Source organism: Bufo gargarizans, chromosome 6 (genome assembly GCF_014858855.1).
Source record: "Bufo gargarizans isolate SCDJY-AF-19 chromosome 6, ASM1485885v1, whole genome shotgun sequence".
Lineage (NCBI taxonomy): Eukaryota > Metazoa > Chordata > Amphibia > Anura > Bufonidae > Bufo > Bufo gargarizans.
Genome location: NC_058085.1, coordinates 314006664 through 314020968, shown reverse-complemented (window position 1 = coordinate 314020968; position 14305 = coordinate 314006664). Strand labels below are relative to the sequence as shown.

General features: G+C 42.5%; 1 pseudogene; it reads left to right on the top strand.

The window, feature by feature from the left end:
• Positions 1 to 4316, top strand: part of LOC122942171 — a 44520-nt pseudogene extending 40204 nt beyond the window's left edge.
• The last annotated feature ends 9989 nt before the right edge of the window (positions 4317 to 14305 follow it).

Genomic DNA, 14305 nt, shown 5'->3' with positions numbered 1-14305 from the left:
ATCCTGTAATATTAAGTGAATGTGGATTTTAGCGTCGCCATGGCTGAAACTGCAAATGTAAAAGCAAACACAAAGCAGCAGTAATGTTACATTAACTATATAAATTAATATGAAATATGTAGCAAATACATTTTGATCAAAATAATTTGTGCCCATCTACCATCTCAAAGTGACCTTTTTCTGGATCAGACCCTACCCTATATGATACCTCTTTCCGAGCCAACAGAGAGATATATAGATGTACTCTGCTCTCCCTGAATTCACATGAGGCCTGCTGGAACAAGGAGAGGAATCAAATAGAGTAGGTTCAGTATATAGTTGTAGCCTGCTCTCCCTGAAATGCCTGCTAGCAAAAAGGAAGGTAGCTTATAGAGCAGATTTAGTATGCTTGTGGAGCCTGCCCCCCCCCTTAATTTGAGACCTGTGAGAACAGAGTGAGCTATCACATACTCTAGGTTCCTGTCCAGAAATAGGTAATCTTGCTGTGGTGGATGGGCACATGATTAAATTGTATTCATCATATTCATTTGATATAGTGAATATATCATTAATTTATATATTATATTTTTGAAGAATGCTTTTGCATTGTCTTTGCTTTTACTTTTAAAATCAGGAAATGTCTGGAGACATGATCATGGCGGTCTGGGCCAGATGAAGAAGAAAATAAAAGAGAATGTTTGAAATCAGAGAAGACATCACCAGTGAGCCATTGGGCTTATATTGGATCTGTAACTTTTCCTGATATGTTTGTTATAGCCAATACTAGAGATGAGCGAATTTCTTAAAAGTTAAATTTGGCTGATTTGCTGAATTTCACAAAAAAATTCACTTTGTGACAAATTACTTACGAAAGTGCCGTCCCCGTCATTGTACCGCTCAGATGCTGCGCGGCATCTGAGTGTAAAATTAACAATGCAAAACATTTTTGTATCAAACTTACTGCCTCCATTTGCTCACAACAAGCTGGCTGTTGCCATCTTGCTTAAAGATCTTGGCCAAAATCCTGTGCGGCGCAAGATTACATCATCACGCAGGCTAGTGTGGTGACTAGTGTTGGGCGAGCACCAAAGTGCTTGTGTGCAACACTTCGCAATGCTCAATGGAAGAACCCCAGGCACCCCCTGCCCTGAAGAGGGGAGGGTGTCGGGACTCTAGTTCGGCATAGGAGTCCCTGCTCTGACTTCATATATAGCTATATGCCAGTGCTTGGGGACACCCCAGTGTATTTAAATCTAATTTCTGAAAAGTTTCTGTGGGGATTTGAACTCCCAAAGATGTATATTAGAGGCAAGGACCTTATCGACTCAGCTATAAAGCTGAATGCTAAACTGTCTTAAAAACCTCATAGTAGTTTCTGTTCTATTCCTATTCAGCAGCAGACTCATTTTATATTTCTGTGTAGGTTAATGTGTAGCTGTATAGTGTAGTGGTAAACATCGTTTCCTCTAATGTACAAGGTTAGGATTTCAGAAATAGAGATTACATTTATATATTTTTATATTTTTTAGTAATTGTAAAAAAAATTATGACACAAAATAAATGTGTAATTACAAAAAATACAAATAATATATATATATATATATATATATATATATATATATATATATATATAGATAGATAGATAAAATCATATTTCTGATATATATTTGAATGCATAATATGTGGGAAACTACTACTGATGTTTTTAGCCATAATATATTTACATATATTATAACATATTATATTTGATAAATATATAATAATATATGTAAATATATTATGGCAAAAAACATATATATATATATATATATATATATATATATATATATATATATAAAAATTCTGTTGGGATTTGAACTTTCAAAGTTGTACATTAGAGGCAAAGACCTTATCTACTCAGCTATAAAGCTGAGTCAGAGAAACCTCATAGTATGTCTGTGAAGGTTCTCATTTATCCAGGTCATGGTATAAATCTGTAAGGAATAAATCAAGGCAACTGGACTTACTGTAGATTTCTTGAAAACGTTTCACTCGTTCTTCCAATAAGCTTTCTCAATTCTGAGTGACTGTACAAGAATTCTCTGGGAATAAATATGTAACTGAATCAACATCTGGTAATTATACCCAGCATGGGGTCAGAGGTCCACAGTGAAGGGTCACAGAGCTGAGATGATTCTACAAAAAGCCCAGAAGCAACTACTAAATGAACGGGTATGACAGACCCATTTCACAGTTGAAGCCTTGAAACAAACTATCAGTCAGCTGGAAGAGGACCTGACTTTGCAGCTACCCGCTGAAACGTGGAGGAAAGTAACAGATTTCACAGTACATGCACAGCTAGCTCTGCACACTAAGAGCAAGGAGAGGGAGAAGAACAAGTTCTGCATTTTGTTATCCCGAACTGCGAACAGCCATACCAGTGAGGAACTGACATGGAGGCGAAAGGAGGAAACAAGGACAGTGCAAAACAAAGAGAAATGGGTGCAGAATCTTTCAGACCAGGTTCTCACCCAGCCTGAGTTGGATGTCCTTGCTAAAAGGGTTGAATTTCGCAATCACACCAAGAACCATACCAATAGTTGATATTATTTCAGCCACTGATGCCTCAGTCCACAGCAACAAAGTACCACAGGGTGAGGCTGAACAACTTCGCCTTAAAGTGTCTGCAGCTCTGGCCAGTGGCAAACCACCTCCTTCAAACTTGACTAGAGAAGAAAGGAGGGCGGTTACATCCCTGAAGAAAGACACAAACATCACCATCCTGCCTGCGGATAAAGGAAGATGCACGGTTGTACTTAATACATCTGACTACGATGCCAAGGTGACCACACTCCTGGATGATAACAACACATATGAGGCCCCAAGACGAGACCCAACCAGTGGCTACAGGAAAAAGGTTATAGAACTACAACAACTAGAAAAGGACAAAATCATTGATCGGGCCATGTATCATCGCCTCTACCCTGGGGAAGCCCCTCCATGTATTTATGGACTTCCTAAGATACATAAGGAGGGGACCCCTCTCAGACCCATTGTCAGCAGCATCAACTCTGTGACCTACACTGTGGCAAAATACTTAGCCAGAATCCTAGCGCCCTTGTTTGGAAACACACAACATCACATACAGAACTCTCAGGATTTCACCACCAAAATCCAGAACTTGGTATTGGGTACAGAAGAAACAATGGTCTCCTATGATGTTACATCCCTCTTCACCTGCATACTCACCACAGAGGCAATTGAAACAGTCAGGAAACAGTTGTTACTAGACAACACCTTAGGCTGCAGAACAGAACTTAGCCCAGACCAAGTGTGTGCCTTACTGGCCCTTTGTCTAAGTACCACCTACTTCAAGTATAAGGACAAGTTCTACAAGCAAAAACATGGCTGTGCTATGGGATCGCCAGTCTCACCTATTGTAGCGAACCTGTATATGGAGGAAGTAGAAAGGAAAGCCCTGACCACTTTCAAGGAAATTACACCGAGTCATTGGTTCAGATATGTGGATGACACTTGGGTTAAAATTCATAAACAAGAGTTACAGGCTTTCACCGACCACATCAACTCAGTGGATCATAACATCAACAACAAACTGGTCTTATAACAGTGGAAGAGGGAAGGAAGCTGGGAATAGAGGTCTATTGAAAACCAACACACACAGACCAGTACCTGCTATTTGATTCCCACCATCCTCTAGACCACAAACTGGGAGTCATCCAGACTCTACACCACCGGGCAGAGAAAATCCCCACCAGCACAGAGGCCAAGGCGAAGGAATTCAAACACCTCAGAGGGGCACTTAAAACTTGCGGGTATCCAGATTGGGCCTTTGTCAAAACAGAATGAAGGAGAAGAAAGAGCACCAAGACTACCAGTGAGGGCGAGAAGCATCACAGACGCAAGAATATGGTTATCCCATATGCAGCTGGGGTCTCTGAGAAACTCAAAAGGATTTTTAATAAACATCACATCCCTGTCTGCTTTAAACCCAGCAACACACTGAGGCAACAACTGGTTCACCCAAAAGACCTAACGCCTAAACACAAGATGGACAACATTGTGTACGCAGTCCAGTGCAATGAGGAATGCTCAGAACTGTATATCGGCGAAACAAAACAACAACTACATCAGTGTATGGCTCAGCATAGTAGAGCCAAAACCTCTGGTCAAGATTCAGCCGTGTACTTACATCTAAAAGAAACAGGTCACACCTTTGAAGACAATCAAGTATGTGTTTTGGATAAGGAGGCCGATTGGTACAAACAAGGTGTGAAGGAGGCCAAGCTTGAATAGAGGGCGGGGGGGGGGGGGTTAAACATCTATTGTCTGCCACATACAACGCTGTCTGGGAGGTCATTATCACCTACTGACTCCAATTAGGATAATGAATCAACACCTTTGACCCCATGCTGGGTGTAATGACCTCTGCAGGAACTGAGCAGGAACTCAGGTAAGGTCCATACACCAACTCTTCCAAATCCAAAGAGAGAATATCAACCGCATGGTATGAAGTGTGAGACCAAACTAAGTAGGGAATACAGTAATGACCACGGGCTGCACCTGGCAAGAGGTGTGGTCATTACCAAACCACAACACTGAGATTTAGGAGACTGTCAGTTAACCTCACGTGCAGTCAGTCTCTCCGATCTTCTAACTTCTGTCACAAAAGGTACCGTGACAGTTACTGCTGCAGCAGCATTATGCATAAATCAGTCTTTAGTTTCTTCACATACCACTGTTTTCCTTGAGTTTTTCCCTCAGTTATGGCTGTTTAAACATTTACAATATGAGGACCTTCTCAAGATGGCTCCTCTGCCAGTTCTCTGAGGCCAAAACTGCTTTCCCTCACTTCCGATACACACTTGCTGTAACCAGCAGCTCCCTGCCAGCCAATCAGATTGGATTACTGAGAGACAAGCCTCCTCACTCTGAAGTCTAATGCAGGCATGCAATGTTAAGAACCGCCCCTCCGTCTTCCTGTCTTCTTAGCCAGAGACAGACAAGCCCTAGCAACTGTCTTTTAACCACCTCCCGACCGCATAACGCACGGATGCGTCCGGGAGGTGGTTGATTTATTCCTCCTGGACGCATCCGTGCGTCATCTCGCGAGACGCGAGATTACGTCACAGCCGGCCCGCGCATGCGCATCGCGGGCCGGCATTTCACTGCAGAGTATTTCGTCAGCAGCCTGCCGGCCACGATCATTGGCTGGCAGGTTGCTAATTTTCAAAAAAAACAATCAGCAGCCATTTAACCCCACATATTAGTAAATATGATGGGGTTATATGGCTGCTGTGCTCCTCTGCTCCTTCTTTTGGTCGGTTGGTTCCAGCAGAGGAGCACACATAACTGTGAGTACCCACTACACCACATACTAGCCCCAGATCACCCCAATTAACCCTTTGATCACCCCTTTGATCGCCCCTGTCAATCACTAGTGAAAGGAAAAAAGTGATCAGTGTAAACTGTCACATTTTTTTTTCACTGGTATTGACCGTTAGGTTTCAGTATAGTTTAGGCCCCTTGGTTAGGTAGTTTAGGGATCGGTTAGCGCCCAGCCCACCGCACCGCAGTCCGTTATTCGCTGATTAGCGTATCGCTAATCAGCATTTGTACTTTTATAGTATCTGGAAGTGATCAAAACTGATCACGGTCAGATCTATAATAGTACTAGTGTCACTTTAGTTCTCCCTCCACCCAAAACGCAGTGATTGCCCGATCAGGCCTGATCGGTCGCCCACACGTGCGTTCGCCCACGCCCGCCCCACCGCAGTGACAAAAAAAAATATTTTTTTGATCGCTGCACATTCACTTTACACTCACTGCGGCGATAAAAAAATCAGTTTTGATATTTTTTATCAACCGCAGCGGCCTCCGGTACTTTGCTAGCCTCCCATTTGTAAGACAGGCTTGCTTTTTTTTTCTTGGGTAGTCTCAGGGAATACCCCGAAATTTAGTTGCCCACATGTCTAACAGGGGGTATTCTTCTGAAGAGGCCTACAGGCTTCTGACCCAGTCGGATGAGGAGTGGGAACCCTCATCTGATGAATCCAGCGGGTCAGAATACGAACCTGTAGAAAGCAGTGGCTCTCTGACCCAAAGTTAGGACGAGGAGGTTGAGGTCCCTGATAGCAGCAGGCGTACCCGGCCCCGTGTCGCTAGACCGCAGGTTGCGCAGGATCCGCTTCAAGAGCAGCAGAGTGGGGCTGGTGCTGTCGGATTACGTGGTGAGGCATACACCAGCAGCCCAGCCCTTCCTGGACCTAGTACCAGCACTGCCGTAGAACATGGTGAAGTAGCGAGCACCAGAAGGGCAGTTGAAGCTGGTACGGTGGCACGTGCAGTAGTGACCCCGTCTCAGCCACCGCAAAGACGTGCCCGTAGAGCCCCTAGAATCCCAGAGGTGTTGGCAAACCCTGATTGGCAGTCCCCAACTTCAGCCGCACCTGTAGTTCCCCCTTTCACCGCCCAGTCTGGAGTTCGGGTTGAGACAGCTCAGATCGGTTCGGCCCTGGGATTTTTTGAGCTGTTCTTGACTGCGGAGCTTTTAGACTTAGTTGTGGCAGAGACAAACCGGTATGCCACACAATTTATAACCGCTAACCCGGGAAGCTTTTATGCCCAGCCTTTCCGGTGGAAACCAGTCCAAGTTTCCGAAATTAAAACTTTTCTGGGCCTCCTCCTCAACATGGGCCTGACAAAAAAGCATGAATTGCGGTCATATTGGTCCACGAACCCGATTCATCACATGCCCATGTTCTCTGCTGCTATGTCCAGGACACGATTTGAGAACATCCTGCGTTTCCTGCACTTTAGTGATAACAGCACCTCCCGTCCCAGAGGCCACCCTGCTTTTGACCGGCTCCACAAAATTCGGCCCCTCATAGACCATTTCAACCTGAAATTTGCAGATATTTATACCCCTGAGCAAAACATCTGCGTAGACGAGTCCCTTATACATTTTACCGGGCGCCTTGGCTTCAAACAATACATCCCAAGCAAGCGCGCCCGGTATGGGGTCAAATTGTATAAGCTCTGTGAAAGGGCCACAGGCTATACACACAAATTTCGTGTCTATGAGGGAAAAGATCAGACCCTGGAGCCGGTCGGTTGCCCTGAGTACCTGGGGAGCAGTGGGAAGATAGTCTGGGACTTGGTGTCACCCTTATTCGGCAAGGGGTACCATCTTTATGTGGACAATTTTTACACAAGTGTGGCCCTCTTTAGGCATTTGTTTCTAGAACGGATTGGCGCCTGTGGTACCGCGCGAACTAGTCGCGCGGGCTTCCCCCAACGGCTCGTTAGCACCCGTCTTGCAAGGGGGCAGAGGGCCGCACTGTGTAACGAAGAACTGCTCGCGGTGAAATGGAGAGACAAGCGTGACGTTTACATGCTCTCCTCCATTCACGCAGACACGACAATACAAATTGAGCGAGCAACCCGTGTCATTGAAAAGCCCCTCTCAGTCCACGACTATAACCTCCACATGGGAGGGGTGGACTTCAATGACCAGATGTTGTCTCCGTATTTAGTTTCCCGCAGAACCAGACGCTGGTATAAGAAGGTGTCTGTATATTTAATTCAATTGGCTCTGTACAATAGTTTTGTTCTCTACAGTAAGGCTGGGAGAACTGGATCCTTCCTCAAATTTCAGGAAGAGATCATCGCGAACCTCCTGTACCCAGGAGGTTCCGTGGCCCCATCCACCAGTGTAGTTAGCCGTCTACACGAGCGACATTTCCCCAATGTCGTTGCTGGTACCTCAACCCACCCGTCACCCCGAAAAAGATGTCGTGTCTGTAGCAGGAGTGGAATAAGGCGTGACACCCGCTATTTCTGTCCTGACTGTCCTGACCACCCTGCCCTATGCTTAGGGGAGTGTTTCCGAAAGTACCACACACAGGTACACCTAGCATAGGGATCATCTCACCAGGATAGGAACACAGGGCTATTAGGGCCCATTCACTCACAGCTGCTGCAAACGTCTCCTTTCACATGGGACAAAGTGCATAACGCACTTCGCCACATCTTTGGGCGATTTGCGCTTTGCACATTGACCCATGGGGAAGGAGAGGTTTGTTCTATAAAGGTAAAAAAAAAAAAAAAAAAAACACCAGTAAGCAAACACGTTAATGTTTAGTTCAAAAAGTTAAAGTTACATGTTCTGTTCCAAAGTTAATAAAATTATTGCGTTGTGGCCTGGTTTTTTCATTTTTTCGTTTTTGTCTTTTTACCTTCCAGGTGGACCAACCGATCTACTAGCTGCAGCACCGATGTGCATTCTGACAGAAGCATTGCGCTGCTGTCAGATTACACGCAAGTCGGTGTATGCGGCGCCGTACTCAGGAGAAGTTGGGGAATGTGTTTTGGGGTGTCATTTTACATATACCCATGCTGGGTGAGAAAAATATCATGGTCAAATGCCAACTTTGTATAAAAAAATGGGAAAAGTTGTCTTTTGCCAAGATATTTCTCTCACCCAGCATGGGTATATGTAAAATGACACCCCAAAACACATTCCCCAACTTCTCCTGAGTACGGCGATACCAGATGTGTGACACTTTTTTGCTGCCAAGGTGGGCAAAGGGGCACATATTCCAAAGTGCACCTTTCGGATTTCACCGGTCATTTTTTACACATTTTGATTGCAAAGTACTTCTCACACATATGGGCCCCTAAATTGCCAGGGCAGTATAACTACGCCACAAGTGACCCCATTTTGGAAAGAAGACACCCCAAGGTATTCTGTGAGGGGCATGGTGAGTTCCTAGAATTTTTTATTTTTTGTCGCAAGTTAGTGGAATATGAGACTTTGTAAGAAAAAATAAATAAAAATCATCATCATTTTCCGCTAACTTGTGACAAAAAATAAAAAGTTCTATGAACTCACTATGCCCATCAGCGAATACCTTAGGGTGTCTACTTTCCGAAATGGGGTCATTTGTGGGGTTTTTCTACTGTTTGGGCATTGCAGAACCTCAGGAATCATGACAGGTGCTCAGAAAATCTGAGCTGTTTCAAAAAGCGGAAATTCACATTTTTGTACCATAGTTTGTAAACGCTATAACTTTTACCCAAACCATTTTTTTTTGCCCAAACATTTTTTTTTTATCAAAGACATGTAGAACAATAAATTTGGCGAAAAATGTATATATGGATGTGGTTTTTTTGCAAAATTTTACAGCTGAAAGTGAAAAATGTCATTTTTCTGCAAAAAAATCGTTACATTTTGATTAATAACAAAAAAAGTAAAAATGTCAGCAGCAATAAAATACCACCAAATGAAAGCTCCATTAGTGAGAAGAAAAGGAGGTAAAATTCATTTGGGTGGTAAGTTGCATGACCGAGCGATAAACGATGAAAGTAGTGTAGTGCCGAAGTGTAAAAAGTGCTCTGGTCATGAAGGGGGTTTCACCTAGCGGGGCTGAAGTGGTTAAGGGAACAGTGGAAAGGGACAGAGGACATTAATGAAAGCTGTTATTATAAGGTAATTACAGATCTTTTGACAATCATAGACAGACTAACTAAGGTATACATGCCTAGCTCTAATAAACTAGCAAATAAAAAAAATATGACAGTTACCTTTTAAAAACGTTTTGCAAGATTTTACTACTGATGATGATGACCTATCCTCAGGATAGTAAATGAAGAGAGGTAGCGGCAGCATCTCCAGTGAATCCTTTATTGGACAGACTTTACAGAAGGTGTGCCATAAAATTAAGCAGCAACGTTTCGGCTGTATCCCAGCCTTTGTCAAGCCTAATACAGAGTGATAGCATCTACCCTTCTAAAGTGCATGCAGCTCCACCCACAAAACATAGAAACATAGAAACATAGAATGTGTCGGCAGATAAGAACCATTTGGCCCATCTAGTCTGCCCAATATACTGAATACTATGAATAGCCGCTGGCCCTATCTTATATGATAGATGGCCTTATGCCTGTCCCATGCATGCTTAAACTCCGTCACTGTTTTTGCAGCTACAACTTCTGAATGAAGGCTATTCCATGCATCCACTACTCTCTCAGTAAAGTAATACTTCCTGATATTACTTTCAAACCTTTGCCCCTCTAATTTAAAACTATGTCCTCTTGTAGCAGTTTTTCTTCTTTTAAATATTCTCTCCTCTTTTACCTTGTTGATTCCCTTTATGTATTTAAAAGTTTCTATCATATCCCCTCTGTCTCGTCTTTCTTCCAAGCTATACATGTTAAGGTCCTTTAATCTTTCCTGGTAAGTTTTATCCTGCAATCCATGTACTAGTTTAGTAGCTCTTCTCTGAACTCTCTCCAAAGTATCAATATCCTTCTGGAGATATGGTCTCCAGTACTGAGCACAATACTCCAGATGAGGTCTCACTAGTGCTCTGTAGAGCGGCATGAGCACCTCCTTCTTTCTACTGGTAATGCCTCTCCCTATACACCCAAGCATTCTGCTAGCATTTCCTGCTGCTCTATGACATTGTCTGCCTACCTTTAAGTCTTCTGAAATAATGACCCCTAAATCCCTTTCCTCAGATACTGAGGTTAGAACTGTATTACTGAGTGCATATTCTGCTCTTGGGTTTCTACGCCCCAGGTGCATTATCTTGCACTTATCAACATTAAATTTTAGTTGCCAGATTTTTGGCCATTCCTCTAGTTTTCCTAAATCCTTTTCCATTTGGTGTATCGCTCCAGGAACATCAACCCTGTTACAAATCTTTGTGTCATCAGCAAAAAGACACACCTTACCATCGATGCCTTCTGCCATTTCGCTGATAAAGATATTAAACAATATGGGTCCCAGAACAGATCCCTGAGGTACCCCACTGGTAACAAGACCATGGTCTGAATATACTCCATTGACTACAACCCTCTGTTGTCTGTCCCTCAGCCACTGCCTAATCCATTCAACAATATGGGAGTCCAAGCCCAAAGACTGCAATTTATTGACAAGCCTTCTATGTGGGACAGTATCAAAAGCCTTACTAAAGTCTAGATAAGCGATGTCTACTGCACCTCTGCCATCTATTATTTTAATCACCCAATCAAAAAAATCTATAAGATTAGTTTGGCATGAAGTAAACCCATGCTGTTTTTCATCTTTTAATCCATGGGATTTTAGATGTTCCACAATCCTCTCCTTAAGTATGGTTTCCGTTAATTTCCCCACTATTGATGTCATGCCTACTGGCCTATAGTTGCCAGATTTTTCCCTACTACCTTTCTTGTGAATGGGCACAACATTTGCTAATTTCCAATCTTCTGGGATGACTCCTGTTACCAGTGATTGGTTAAATAATCTGTTAATGGTTTTGCTAGTTCACCACTGAGCTCTTTTAATAGCTTTGGGTGTATCCGATGAGGCCCCTGTGACTTATTTGTATTAATTTTAGACAGCTGACTTAGAACCTCTTCCTCTGTAAAGACACATGCATCAAAAGATGTATTAGTCTTCCTTCCTAACGGAGGTCCTTTCCCTTCATTTTCCTTTGTAAAAACTGAACAGAAGTATTCATTGAGGCAGTCAGCTAGTTCTTTATCTTCTTCCATATACCTTCCTTCTTTTGTTTTTAATTTGGTAATTCCTTGTTTTAGTTTCCTTTTTTCAGTTATGTATCTGAAGAATGTCTTATCGCCTTTTTTCACTGACTGAGCTAATTTCTCTTCTGCCTGTGCTTTAGAAGTTCTTATAACTTGTTTGGCCTCTCTCTGCCTAATCTTATAAATTTGCCTGTCATCCTCATTTATATTTTTTTTAATAATTACTAAATGCTATCTTTTTGTTTTTAATGATTTTGGCCACTTCTGCTGAGTACCACAGTGGTCTCTTCCTTTTTTTCCTTTTACTGACAAGCCTAATGCAATTTTCTGTTGCCTTCAATAGTGCCACTTTTAAGTAGTCCCATTTCTCCTGGACTCCATTGAAACTGTTCCAATCTGATAGGGACTCGTATACCACTAATCTAATTTTAAAAAAGTCATTTTTTTTCTAAAATCTAAAACTTTTGTTTTTGTGTGGTGTGACTCAGTCACTGTACTTATAGTAAACCACACTGACTGGTGATCACTAGATCCCATGCTTTCCCCTACAGTAATATCAGATACCAAATTCCCATTTGTGAATACTAAATCTAAAATGGCCTCCTTCCGGGTTGGCTCCTCAACTACTTGCTGTAGAGATAATCCCAGTAGGGAATTTAGAATATCTGTACTCCTGGCAGAACTAGCTATTTTGGTTTTCCAGTTTACATCAGTAAGATTAAAGTCTCCCATAATGATAACTTCCCCCTTCAATGTCATTTTAGCTATTTCCTTAACTAGTAGATCATCTAATTTTTTGACTTGGCTATGTGGTCTATATATCACACCTACACAAGTTACTTTATGATTATCAAGCTGCAAGGTAACCCAAACTGACTCTAAATTGGTCTCGCTAACTTGTATCAAATTAGATTTCATGCTATCTTTCACATACAGGGCCACCCCTCCCCCTGTCTTGCCTTCTCTGTCTTTCCTGTATAGAGATAACCCTGGTATTGTTATATCCCAGTCATTAGTCCCATTGAACCACATCTCAGTAACAGCCACTAAATCTATATTCTCAGATGCCATTATAGCCTCAAGTTCATTGATCTTATTTCCTAAACTGCGAGCATTTGTAGACAAGAATCTGAGCTTGTCATTTCTTAACCTTTGTTCTACTGGCATCTTCTGGCATTGTTCCCGGGGGTAGTCGGATGGCTGGATTATCACTCTTTTGCCCCCCTTTCCTAGTTTAAATGCTCCTTAGCAAATACTTTGAACTGTTCACTGAGGACATTCGTTCCCTTGAGAGAAAGATGCAAACCATCTTTCTTGTACAGTTCTTTTCTATTCCAATGAGAGCTAACATGAGACACAAAGCCAAACCCTTGGTTCAAACACCATTCACCAAGCCATACATTGATTTCCTTAATGCACATCTTCCTGTCATGCTGAAGGTTATGCACAGGCAAAACTGCAGAGAATGAAACAGTTGATGCAACCTCCCGTATATCATTTCCAAGTGTGTGAAAAGCTTCCTTCACCTTTGAAACCTCATTGCAAGCCAGATCATTGGTCCCAAGATGGACAATAAAATCCACCTCCCTTTCCTGCTTTGCTTGCCTAACAATATTAAGGATACGTCGTCTATCCCTGCTAGCGGTAGCACCAGGGAGACATCTCACAACACCATTTTCCTCAAACTTCACACCTCTTATGATGGAATCGCCCACCAACAGCTGCTTACTATCAGTCCTCACCTTCTCCTTTTTGTCCTTGGCTGCAGTCTTGCATACTTTAGGCATGGGAGATGATTGTTTCTCACCCACTGTCCTTGAGCCATCCTCCATGTTGCTCTTGCACTCTGAAAGTGTTGCAAATGAATTATGGAGAGCCACAGACTGTGGGACATGTCTTCTATCAACAACTCTCAGTCTACTAGAACCTACAGTAACCCATCTTCAGTTTCTAGGGGGCCTCTGTGGCAGTGGCATTGAAACGTTCTCAGCCTTAGTTTGTGTAACGGTTAATTTACAAATCTCAGATTTCAAAAATGCTATTTCCTGCTGCATTACGGAGAGATGTCTACAGATCAAACAGCATCTAAACCTCTGAAGAGTGGAACCTGAATTAAAAGTACAACAATTCCTGCACAGAACCAGGTCTGCCATTTTAAAGAGGGGAAAGATTTTAAACAAACAAATCTTACTTTTTTAGATTGTATCCACCTCCAGATTACCTCCTGAATATCTCCAATGCACTTATAAAAAGCAGCACTTGGAAAATGCAGCAAGCTATAATTAGGCAAGCTAATACTATGTGGCTATATATACACACACTCCCACAAAAGTGCCTCCCCCAACAACAAATTTAACACCTTAATCACCTATGCGCATTTGCAATCAGACAATAGTGATAATCTGTCTAACAAATTCCTTACCTGTTTTGAAACACAGTGTCTGAGTATCCACCAGAAACACAGCTGAAGTTCTGCTGTTTTGAAACACAGTGTCTGAGTATCCACCAGAAACATCTCTGAAGTTCTGCTACAGTGGAAAAGCTCTGAGTTAGTCTAAGTTAGTCTCCTGAATATCTCCAATGCACTTATAAAAAGCAGCACTTGGAAAAGGGGGAGCCAATACAATATATAGGCAGCCTATTACAATTAACATCACAACCAATGAATAGTGTCTTATAATCAAACTAAAATGCATACACCCACAGGTGCATGACATGTGCTCACCTTAAATATTATCTGTTCATTACGGCCAGGGGGACTCACATTGCGCAGTCTCCAGAGGAACATTGCGCAATGTCA